Source organism: Arachis ipaensis, chromosome B01, assembly GCF_000816755.2.
Source record: "Arachis ipaensis cultivar K30076 chromosome B01, Araip1.1, whole genome shotgun sequence".
Taxonomy (NCBI): domain Eukaryota; kingdom Viridiplantae; phylum Streptophyta; class Magnoliopsida; order Fabales; family Fabaceae; genus Arachis; species Arachis ipaensis.
The window spans coordinates 33879000-33889367 of record NC_029785.2 but is presented as its reverse complement, the minus strand read 5'-3'; the positions used below and the strand labels follow the sequence as shown (position 1 = coordinate 33889367).

Here is a 10368-nt window from a genome sequence, read left to right as displayed (position 1 = left end):
GTTTAGTTTTTTCTGCAATCACCCAAGGTCAATTTCTATATGTTCATTTTTTTTCATTGTTATTTATTTAACTCAGTTTGGATACTTTTGTTTTTCACTACATAGCATGGTTAGAATTTGATACGAAGAGAGATCGCGGCGGTGGTAGTATGACGGTAGTGAAGCAGAGAATAGTTTCTCAGAAGGTGCAGCAAGTGAAGAAGAGTTGGCAGGTTAAAATACACTTTAATTGTTTGATTTGATTCTAGTTGTGTGCAGGTTTAAGTGTTTTCTTTGTATTAAAAAAAATATAAAAAGCTTTAATGAAAGTTGTAGTCATATCATCTTTGATTGTTTTTATTCTGTTGCAAATGAGTAACTTCACAAAAGAAGAGATTCTTTCGAAAAAGTGAGAAACATTATTTGAATTCTGAAATAGCAATTATAGCAGAACCTAAGTACGTGTATTAATTATAGGTCTATAAGCTAGAAGGATATGTACTTAGTTAAAGCCCTTCTTCTTCCACTTGTAGCATACTCTAATGCTTTATGCTTACACACTTACATTATTATTGTTGTTGTTAATTTATTTTCTCTCTTTGTTTATGCAGTGAGAGAGAGTCTGCTGCTTGGAGGTGCTTTATTAAGAAGAATAGAAATAGAGAACAGAAAAAGTTTGTTGAGAAGAGCTTCTCAATAAGCTCAAATTTTTTAAATTAATTTATTTAAAAAATAGTGCATAAATTAATATTCAAACATTTTTTTTGGATAGGATCATACAAATTATCGGTGACCAATGAAATTGATAATGCTTCCATGCAGAAGAAGCATTATTCTGAGTATCATCAATTGATTTTGGATAAGATATCTGAGATACTGAATGTATTAAACATTTGATGCCTTTATTTGCTTCTTTATATTTGTCTTTTGATTGAAGCTAGTTGCAATAGATCATAAATAGTGTATAAACTTTTGTTTCAACAGATTTTAAAAAGTCTCTTTTTTGAAATTCATGTTCAAGAACTATTTTTCTCACAGCTCAAAGGTAGAAAATTCTATCATTCTCTAATCACTGCTAAGGTATTTGTTTTCTGTGAGAAGGAGAAGGAGAAGGAAAGGTGCTAGAAGAAGAAATAAAGCACGAAGGAAGGTTCCAAAGAATATGTGTCTTCTGCAGTAGTAGACCTGGATACAAATATGCATTTGGTGATGTTGCTCTTGAGCTTGGTAAATTGCTGGTAATTTTTATCATACTATATTGTTTACTAATTCATTATTATGAATATACTTGTTTTTTCTTCTCCTTTAAAGAACTTTTGCATGTGTTTTATTTATAGTTGTTGTATTCAAAGGTTGAAAAGAATATTGATTTGGTTTATGGTGAAAGAAAATTAGGACTAATGGCTTATATACTATTATATACTATTTTTATTGTAATTTTTTTTTAACTTTCTTAAACTTCATTTGTTTATCTTTCCTAAGTTAGAGTGATTCCTAAAGTTTTGTTGCATTATGAGGTACAATTCTATCTTTAGTTATTATAGGATCATGTATATGATTTTTTGATCCGAATTTTTGTTTATGAAAAGTTTATGCTGATCAAATCCCTCATTTAGATATCTAAAAAAACTTTTAAAAAAGTGAAAACAATTACAAACATGCATGAAAGAAAGTCAATAATGACTAAACATGCTGATGCATTCATAACTCTTCCTGATACATTCTTTATTAGCATAAATTACACTCTTCTTTTCTATTATAGAGATTTTCTAAAATTTAATCAAAGTTGTATACTAGTCAGGAGGTTATGGAACAATGGAAGAGTTGCTAGAGGTTATAGCTTGGTCCCAATTGGAAATACATGATAAACTAGTAAGACTATTTTCTTTATCTACTAGATGAACTAATATATCACTAAACTAAATGAAAAAACATGTTCAAATTCTTCTTTTTCAATAAAAGGATCCTTTCTTATTGAATTTGAGATGTGGATTTTTTAAGTTGTTATAGAATTCACATATTTAGCTTCAATAGTTATATTATATATGTCTGGTGTAGAATAATAGTGTAGGTACTATAAAATAATAGTCCAATTCCCTAGTCTTTTTTATAATGATATAATTGGAAGTAGTCTATTAAAGTGCATTAAGGCTAACTTAGTATTTATACACTACATGATTTTTATTTATTTGTGGAGGTTTTTTCTCCTATTTGTGGAGGTTTATAACCCCCACCAAATAGTTTGTGGGAGTTTCTAAAACCTCAAAAATTTGAGGTGCCACGAGGTCTTTTGTGGGGGTTTTTAAAAACCTCCACAATTTATTCAGTGGGGGGTTTTGTGTGTGTTTAGTGGGGTTTTATATTAGGCTTTTGTGACAGTCTTAAATCACTTTTGTGACAGTTTAAAACTCCCACAAATTAATTTTTTAATTTAAAAAAAATAAACTATTTTGTGAGATTTTCAAACCTCCACAAACCCTATAAGTATTTTCAAACCTCCAATAATGATGCAATCTTGACAATAAGGGAGAAGAAAATAGATGCACAAGGATGAGATTGATCCTAAGTTATCATTAAATAAAACACAAACAATTAACAGAGTGAAAAGTACATCTATTCGATGATATTCTAAACAATAAAGATGAGATAATTAAATAGGTAGAATTAGATCAAACTTGATTAAGCAACAACAATATAATACCATATTTTTTATACATCAACTAATAACTAACTGATACAAAATTTGATCTTTCTGAAAAAATTATGAAAATATATATATTCCAAAAAAAGGGTGTTAAAGCAAAAACTGGACATGATGCCCAAACTGACCTGAGAACTAAAAAAGAGAGTACTCCTTTATAAACTTTTCCAAATCCTCCTGTGCCAATTACATTGCTTTTGCTGAATTTTTTAGTCGCGTGTTGCAGTTCACGCTATGAAAATCTTCTCAGTTGCCAAAAGGAAATTTGGCTCTCATCTTCACCTGCAAATTTCATAAGGTACTTAACTTCTGTTATAAGTTTTCTAGATGCCATCACATTTATGATGCTTTGAAGGTATCTAAAATCATTCATATACATATAAGTATCATGTGCTTGTTTCATTTCTAATAACGTGGATCAAGAGCATGTAAGTAATTTTAGTATGTGAAAATTTCATTTCTAATAACGTGGATATGTGAAATTTTACAAAGAAGTTTCTTTCAAGTATCATGTGCTTGTTTCATTCTTTCAGGATGAAATTATCAGCATTTCAAACTTTATTAGCATATAAATTTGTGGTTTACTTATTATTAATGTGTGCTATAAGAAAAGAAACTTGCATTGAAGGGAATGCTTTTTTTTTCCTTACCTGAAACATAAAAAAAGACATCAGTTTTATGTCTGTGCATGTGATTGTATCTATATACAAAGATAGCCCCAAGAATTATCAGTGCAAATAAACCACAACTTGCAAAAGCAACAATCTTTACAAGTTTTGGTTTGTTGGTTGAACCTGCAATAAGTGGGAAAAATATAAGCACCTCTTCTTCTTTCTTAAACATTAGTTAAAGCTATGTGGACAAAACATAGCAGTTTATGCAAACAAACCAGGAAGTGAAGGTTTAGAAGCACAAGGCTGATCCAAGCTAGAGCCGCAACGAAGAAGTGTGTTCGAAAAACTGAAAATTAAAATACAATAAAAATGAAGATTAGAGGGACATTAAATACAGAAATGACAGAAATTATTGCAAAATCTAACCAAAAATTAGTTTAACCACAATGCCAATCATGCTCTGACAACAAAGAGCAATCAAAATTAATCAAAAACTCATTGTCATAAGTATAGTACTCCCTCTATATCCATGTACATTGAGTCACAGGTATACCAAAATCCAAAAGTGATAGAATTTTGGAATTCAGAGAGTAGCAACAAGCAAGTATTAACACAAATAATACATTCCAAGAGTGTTCCGAAATATTGTTGAACTAATAAGTCTTTTTTTCTTCATATTTTTTTATTAATTCACAACAACCAAAACCAACACCTAATATAAAGAGAACTAAGTGGCTAATCAACCAACTCTAATATTATTGAACACAAACTAACAATACATAATAAAACTCAGGATCAAGCTCTTCTAAAGTGAGGAAGTTAGTAAAATAAAAAAGTGATAGCCTAATTCCCCTTGAATCCAAGTAGTGAGACTCACACAGGATAGAAATTACAAATTTAACAATGATTAACCCCTTACTTTATCACGTTACGAATCTCTAGATGATCTACAATTGGCACAACTGCACAAGAAAGAATATAATGCAATACTAAAATTTAGTGACTCTAAGTTAACCCTAAAATCTAGCTCACTAGACCAGAGATTCTTCCATTCTTTTAAACCCTATTATCATGGCAATGTAGCACTTCTAACATAATAATAAGAATCTTAGAACAAAATAAAACAAAGCATAAGCTACAGTAATATAATTACATCACAACTAACAAGACTTATAAGAAAATAGAATACGAAGAATAGAAAATAATACGCATAGGAATACCTTGTGAATCTAGAGATAATTATTGTCAGATGCTTTAGACTTGAAAAGTACATATGCTTTAGACTTGAAAGTCGGCCCCAAGTAGCCGGGACAGAACCACTGAAATTATTGTCAGCAAGATTAAGATATTCGAGGCGCGTTAAGTTGGCGATGTAGTCAGGTAAAGGGCCTGCAAGATTGTTGTCCTGCAACTCCCTACATGTAGAAAGAGTATCCCACCAGGTTACTTTTATGTACCAATAAGTCACTAACATTTGATCAAACACTTGGTGAACACTTTATATATGAACAATAACATTTATAGCATACAGGAAAATGTACTTGAGATAAGCTATGGTAATCTGATTCTTGGATTCGTACAATATTAGAATTATCAAATCTCATAAAAAAATATGAATCTATGACAGTAACAACATATTAGTATTTCAATTTGGCAATTGAGGGAGAAAGTGTTCCAGAAAATCCTTTTGATGCCAAGTTCCTGCAAGAAGCAACTAATGCATTGTCAAGGGGACCAGCACATGCATGCCAAAGTTCCGAGTCTAGAACTGGCTTTTCCTCTGCAAAAAGACCACTAATAGGAGGCCGATGAGTGTGGCAAAAATCATTGAACTCAATAGCTTTCTCAAGACTAATATCTGTGAAAACAACAGCCTACAAAATAAAATATATACAAATACTAATATATCAAAATAAACTAGATAGAGATGCATTGATAATGGGAAATTCAAACAACAAACTTCAAATTAAATAAGAAAGAAACCACAATCAGTATTTATGTTTACTTGGCAACCAAGATCTCCTAGTCCTAATATACGCTCGTCATTAGTGACAACAAATTGAGTGCTCTTCTCTAGCCAGTTTTTCAGTACTTCAAGGATCTAGCCTCTGTAGAGTCTCAAACACTTAGTATCTCTTCTTATCTTTCTTTCTTTCTTTCTTTTTTTTCACCTCAAAGGCTAAATGATGAAACAAAACAATAAATACAAATAAAAAACCATACTTCACTTTCAATATGATGTATAGACACTGCGGTCGACGAAAAATACTTCCATATTTCTAGCAGGCTTCTCCAACAGTTGGAGTGTAAACAACAAGAAGCAGTTCCTCTGCAGTTCCTCTATGTTATCAATCAGAAGCTTATAAAATAGCCTCTCATTCCTCTCCTGAAAAATGACATCAGTGCAATGTCACATGTAAAATGGTGAAAAAGAATGATTGTTATAAATAAGAACCTTCTCATTAGTTCTTACAATATTATTACTGAATCTATTCATGAACACACTTTGAATTGATTATTTCAAGCAATTTAGTATCATACTAGTTATAAAAAACCTGCAGATAAATCACAAGTTTCAGTTAGCCGGTTGTACCTATTTTTCATGACAAATACAAGAGGATTTAAGGTAAAGTTATTCATGCTCACATGGATTTTCACTGTAGTCTAAGGTTCAAGCAACATAACTGTTTCTAAATAAAATCAATTTATCAGGATTTCAAATATATACATTAGTATCAAAGTAAAAGAGTGTAGCGAAATCAAAATTCAAAAATTAGCAAATCAATTTATCAGGATTTCAATTAAGAGAATAAACAATTCATCGAACACTTGGAGTGCTTGAGAATTTGAAACAATGTTATCAATCAATAGATAATAAAACTCATCGTATGTTATATCACATAACAAATCATGCAGAATATGAGAATTAAAAACAAAGAAAACAAATAAAAAAGAAAAAGAGAAGGAGAACCAGAAATTGAGAATGAGTGAAAAGAAGAACGTACAAAAAGGATAGAATGTCGATGGAGAACACGAGCATCATTGCCCAAGGAGAGTTAACTGAAGAAGCAGTTTCTCTCGATCTCAGAGGCTTGGGCGTTGCAGTTAGATCTGAAAACGCGTTGATGAAGGAAGCGCCTTGGCTCAATCTCAGTAGCTTTATAGCAAAAGCAGAATGGAGATTAACTTTAGCGGCGGTGACGGCGGCGATGGAGATGGCGGTCTAGATCGTGAGCTTAGGGGTTCGGTGACTCTCACCTTTCTCTTCTTTCTCTTCGAGTGTTTCTTGGATTTTGAAGAAATTTTAATTTTAATTATGTGGTAATAATTGATAACAGTAGGGTTTTATTGTTAGGTATTTGGTGGGAGTTTATGAAAATGCCACCTATAAAATAAATTGCAGAGGTTTTTAAAAACTCCCTCTAAAAAATACCCACAAATATATATAAATCTTGTAGTGATAGAGGTGTCAATCATGCCAAGGGCCTGATCATAAATTCTGGAAATGTCCAAGGAGAAAAGGTCGACACATTCATGAGGAAGTTTGTTTTTTTGAGGTTTGTACTTGTACTTTTTTCAATTTTAATATTAATTATACTTAGCTTTTTGTATTTATTTTCTTTATTAGTGTTTTTCAGTAGCTAAAATAGAAAATATGTAATCTGCAAATTCAAAAATGAATAGAAGAAATAGTTAGTACTGGTTTAAGCATTTTTACCTGAGATAATAAAGCTTTCAATCATAAAGCAGCACAAGATAGATGTATCCATAGTATTCTACTGTTATGGTGAGCTCTTGTAACAACATGCTTGTGTCATACAAACATAAATTTTTAGGTACATAATGTTCTCTAATTAAATGTTTAATACATGTTATTTTTAATATTTTGCTGTTGTAATTAATGTGATGATTGGAAAATGATGGTAGTGTATTATATTGATTTTGTTTTAAAGTATTTCTTTTATTCAAATATGTATATTTTAATTTTCTTCTACATTTCTAATGTCTTGCTTAAATATTTCTTTTAAATAGTAAATGATCAGAAGTGTAATAATATAATTCTAACATCTAAATTAATTTCTTAAAAATAATATTGATAGGTTTGTGAAGGTTTGAAACTCTCATAGAATAACCATTTTTTTAAAATAAAAAATTTCTTTTGTATGAATTTTGAATCGCCACAAATATTAACCGAAAATTACCACAACGCCAACACAAAAAGGGATAGAAAACCGCCATTGTGAGGGCTGTGGAACCTCAAATTTTGTGAGTTTTTGAAACTGCCACAACTTTTTTGTGGGGGGTTTGAAACCGCCACAAAAAGAAAAAAATCGCTACAAATAAACAAAAACTTTGTAGTGGCAATTCATTATTTTGTTCTGCCACAAAAGGCATAAAATTAATTCAGAATATTTTATAAATTTCTTTTTACAATATTACTCCTGCAGGAGCATATTTGAGGCATGAAAAGTCAAGAATATTTTTTTTAGCATATCTTTTTCAGTAACATTTTTCCTACACAATTTTAATTGCGAGGTTATTCTGAATATTGTGGGATTATATTCATTAATGAATTTAAAATTCTGCAACTACAAATGTGACTATTATTTAAAATTCTGCAACTACAAATGTGACTATTCATAACGTGCATTTGAAAGAATCACTTATTTTTGGTAATAATACCTCTTTCTAGACTCTTCTATAATTTTGCTAGATCTTTTATGATAAGATACTCATTTTTTAATATTTTGTCAAGACGACGACAAAAGAAAATTATTGCCGTAGCTCGATTCTTTAATGATGTATTATTGTTTGCTTTAATGGTATCACCAAGACACGTTGAATTAAAGTGAATTTCAGTATTTACAATTCATGATAAATAATTTTTTTCAAAAATATAAAGTGGTACAAATTTCAAATGAAAAAGATTTTATATAATTAAAATTTCTTATTTTAAAAATATTCATATTGATAATGTGTTGTAAAAATAATAAATAAAAAAAGAAAGTAATTATAAATTTAAAATAGATAACACATTCTCAATTATAATATATCACATACATAACCTCTCAAAGCTTTGGTTTGTGCTTCTAATGATGTTGTGTTTAAGATCTTTAGGAAACAGCCTATTTATATGTTTTTTTGATGGTTTAATTACTCTGTTGAACTCTATAGTTTTATAAAATTTTTAATTAGGTTTTTATATTTTTTTTCTTTTTAATTGGATTCTTGCACCAATTTTTTTTTAATTAGGTCCATGTTAGCAGTAATTGGCTTAATTTTATAAGGACCCAACTAAACAAAATTTAGTGTAGGAACCCAAATAAAAGGAAAAAAAAGTATAGAGACCCAATTAAAAAAAACTTTGGTACAAGAACTCAATTAAAAAAAAAAAGTATAAAGATCTAATTAAAAATTTCGCAAAACTATAAAGACCAACAGAGTAATTAAACATTTTTTGATTTAAAAATAACAATATATTAAAAGAACCATGGTTGACAATAATAGATGCATGGTTTCCAAAATTGACCAAGAATAACAATTTGGTTTGGTGTACAAAATGGACATCTACTTCGATAATAGAAGTTTTTTAATTTTTTTATAGTAATTTAAGAATGGGTATTATTATAAAAGTTCGGTTGATGTTGAGAATTTAAAAAAATATAAAAAATTGTTATATTTATATTATTTTTTGTTTTTTGTTTTTTTTTTGTGACTTTTTTATTTTTTGTTTAAATTATATTCAATTCACTTATATTTTTTGTTAAATTAATTTATATATTTTAAAAAAGTTGAGCAAACTAATTCGTGAATTTTCTAACTCGCTATAAAATGAGACAAATTAATATTTGAAATTTGTTTTATTTTGCTGGATCAAGTCCATTTCTTCCGATTTTGGATGAGACACGTTGAATAATCTTTTTTTTTGGGTGAATAATCTATTTTGATACCCCTGAATATTACTGACCTTTTTTTATATCTAAAATATGGAATTAAAAAAAATTAGAAATTGTGATTTAACAACCACTTGAGTCTCTCAAAATTTATCTTCGATATTTACAAGAAGAACTTGGTATTGTATAACCACTTCAACCCTTTCTTCATTTCTTTTTTCGTGTTTAATCATTTTTTCAATTTTTTTTGTAATATATATTTAATCACTGCATATGATACATAGTTAATGGGGTTTCACTCATATGGAAAAAAAAAAACTGAAATCTTAAACAAAAATGGACCGCCGTGGGGAGCTCTCGACCACGATTAGGAGATTTAATAATAAATTAATAGGTCGCTCATCTTATAAACTCCTCACTCTTTCTTACTTTCTTTGACGTGAGACTAATTTCATACACCTCACACTTACAACATTAACACACCCCACCAAAAAAAAAAATAGATATCAGAAATTAAAGTTTTAATAATGTTTTTGAGAAATATGTTTTTTTTTTTTAATTTTACAATAGAAAAAATCCCCATGGTCCATGGTACATCCTTATTTGTTCGGCCAGTTAAAAAACCTGCCCAAAAGAAAAGATTGTTAAGATAACAAACTTTCCAACACTAGTCTTCAAAAATGATTGTGGTTGAAGTTGATATTACATGAGAGAAAGCAAAAGCACAATGACTTTTGCATCACCCTCATTTGTGACTGGATTGCACAATCTTACACTTGAAAATTGAAACGTGAGCAGAAACTAAAAGGGGACACAAGACCCTTGAAACATGGAACTGCTATTGTGCTGAGCAAATCAATTCTCACCATTGAAAAAAAAAAAAAGAAACTGTGTAATGATGTTCTTGATTTTGAGATGTGATTTGTCGTGCAATGGGTTTGTTCCAATCCAAGTTCTCACGGTTCTATTTCCCAAACTAATTCCCCCAAATTGAAAACAACAAAAACAATGACAATAATAAGAATGGGGAAAATTTTATAAATTTGTGAATGGAATGTAAAACAATGACAATAAGTGTGCTTCATTTTAATTATCAAAATTTTAAAGTAATTTGTTTAATTTTATAATTGTATTTGGTCATTTAATTAATTTCTGGGATGTTAATTATTTTTTGTCATTT

The 10368-nt window shown here is 29.5% G+C and overlaps 3 long non-coding RNA genes across 8 annotated transcripts in view; 1 reads left to right on the top strand and 2 right to left on the bottom strand.

Moving 5' to 3' along the window:
• On the bottom strand, positions 2746-3676 carry LOC107617615. Its single transcript, XR_001614995.2, has 3 exons — positions 3570-3676; positions 3331-3474; positions 2746-2962 (listed from the first exon to the last, which is right to left on the bottom strand). It is a non-coding gene; the product is annotated as an uncharacterized LOC107617615 (long non-coding RNA).
• LOC110270476 overlaps positions 3373-10368 on the top strand; it is a 22230-nt gene continuing 15234 nt past the window's right edge. Inside the window, exons 1-2 of the long non-coding RNA XR_002360067.1 lie at positions 3373-3483; positions 8803-8809. This is a non-coding gene — a long non-coding RNA (uncharacterized LOC110270476). The remainder of the gene's footprint in view (positions 3484-8802; positions 8810-10368) is intronic.
• Positions 4547-6754, bottom strand: LOC107617606. Of its 6 annotated transcripts, none has more exons than XR_002360064.1 (5): positions 6732-6754; positions 6300-6579; positions 5300-5680; positions 4926-5074; positions 4547-4709 (listed from the first exon to the last, which is right to left on the bottom strand). It is a non-coding gene; the product is annotated as an uncharacterized LOC107617606 (long non-coding RNA). The 6 variants fall into 6 exon arrangements; XR_002360063.1 differs by having other exon boundaries at positions 5300-5402; positions 5518-5680; positions 6300-6748; XR_002360056.1 differs by having other exon boundaries at positions 4926-4995; positions 5300-5402; positions 5518-5680; positions 6300-6748.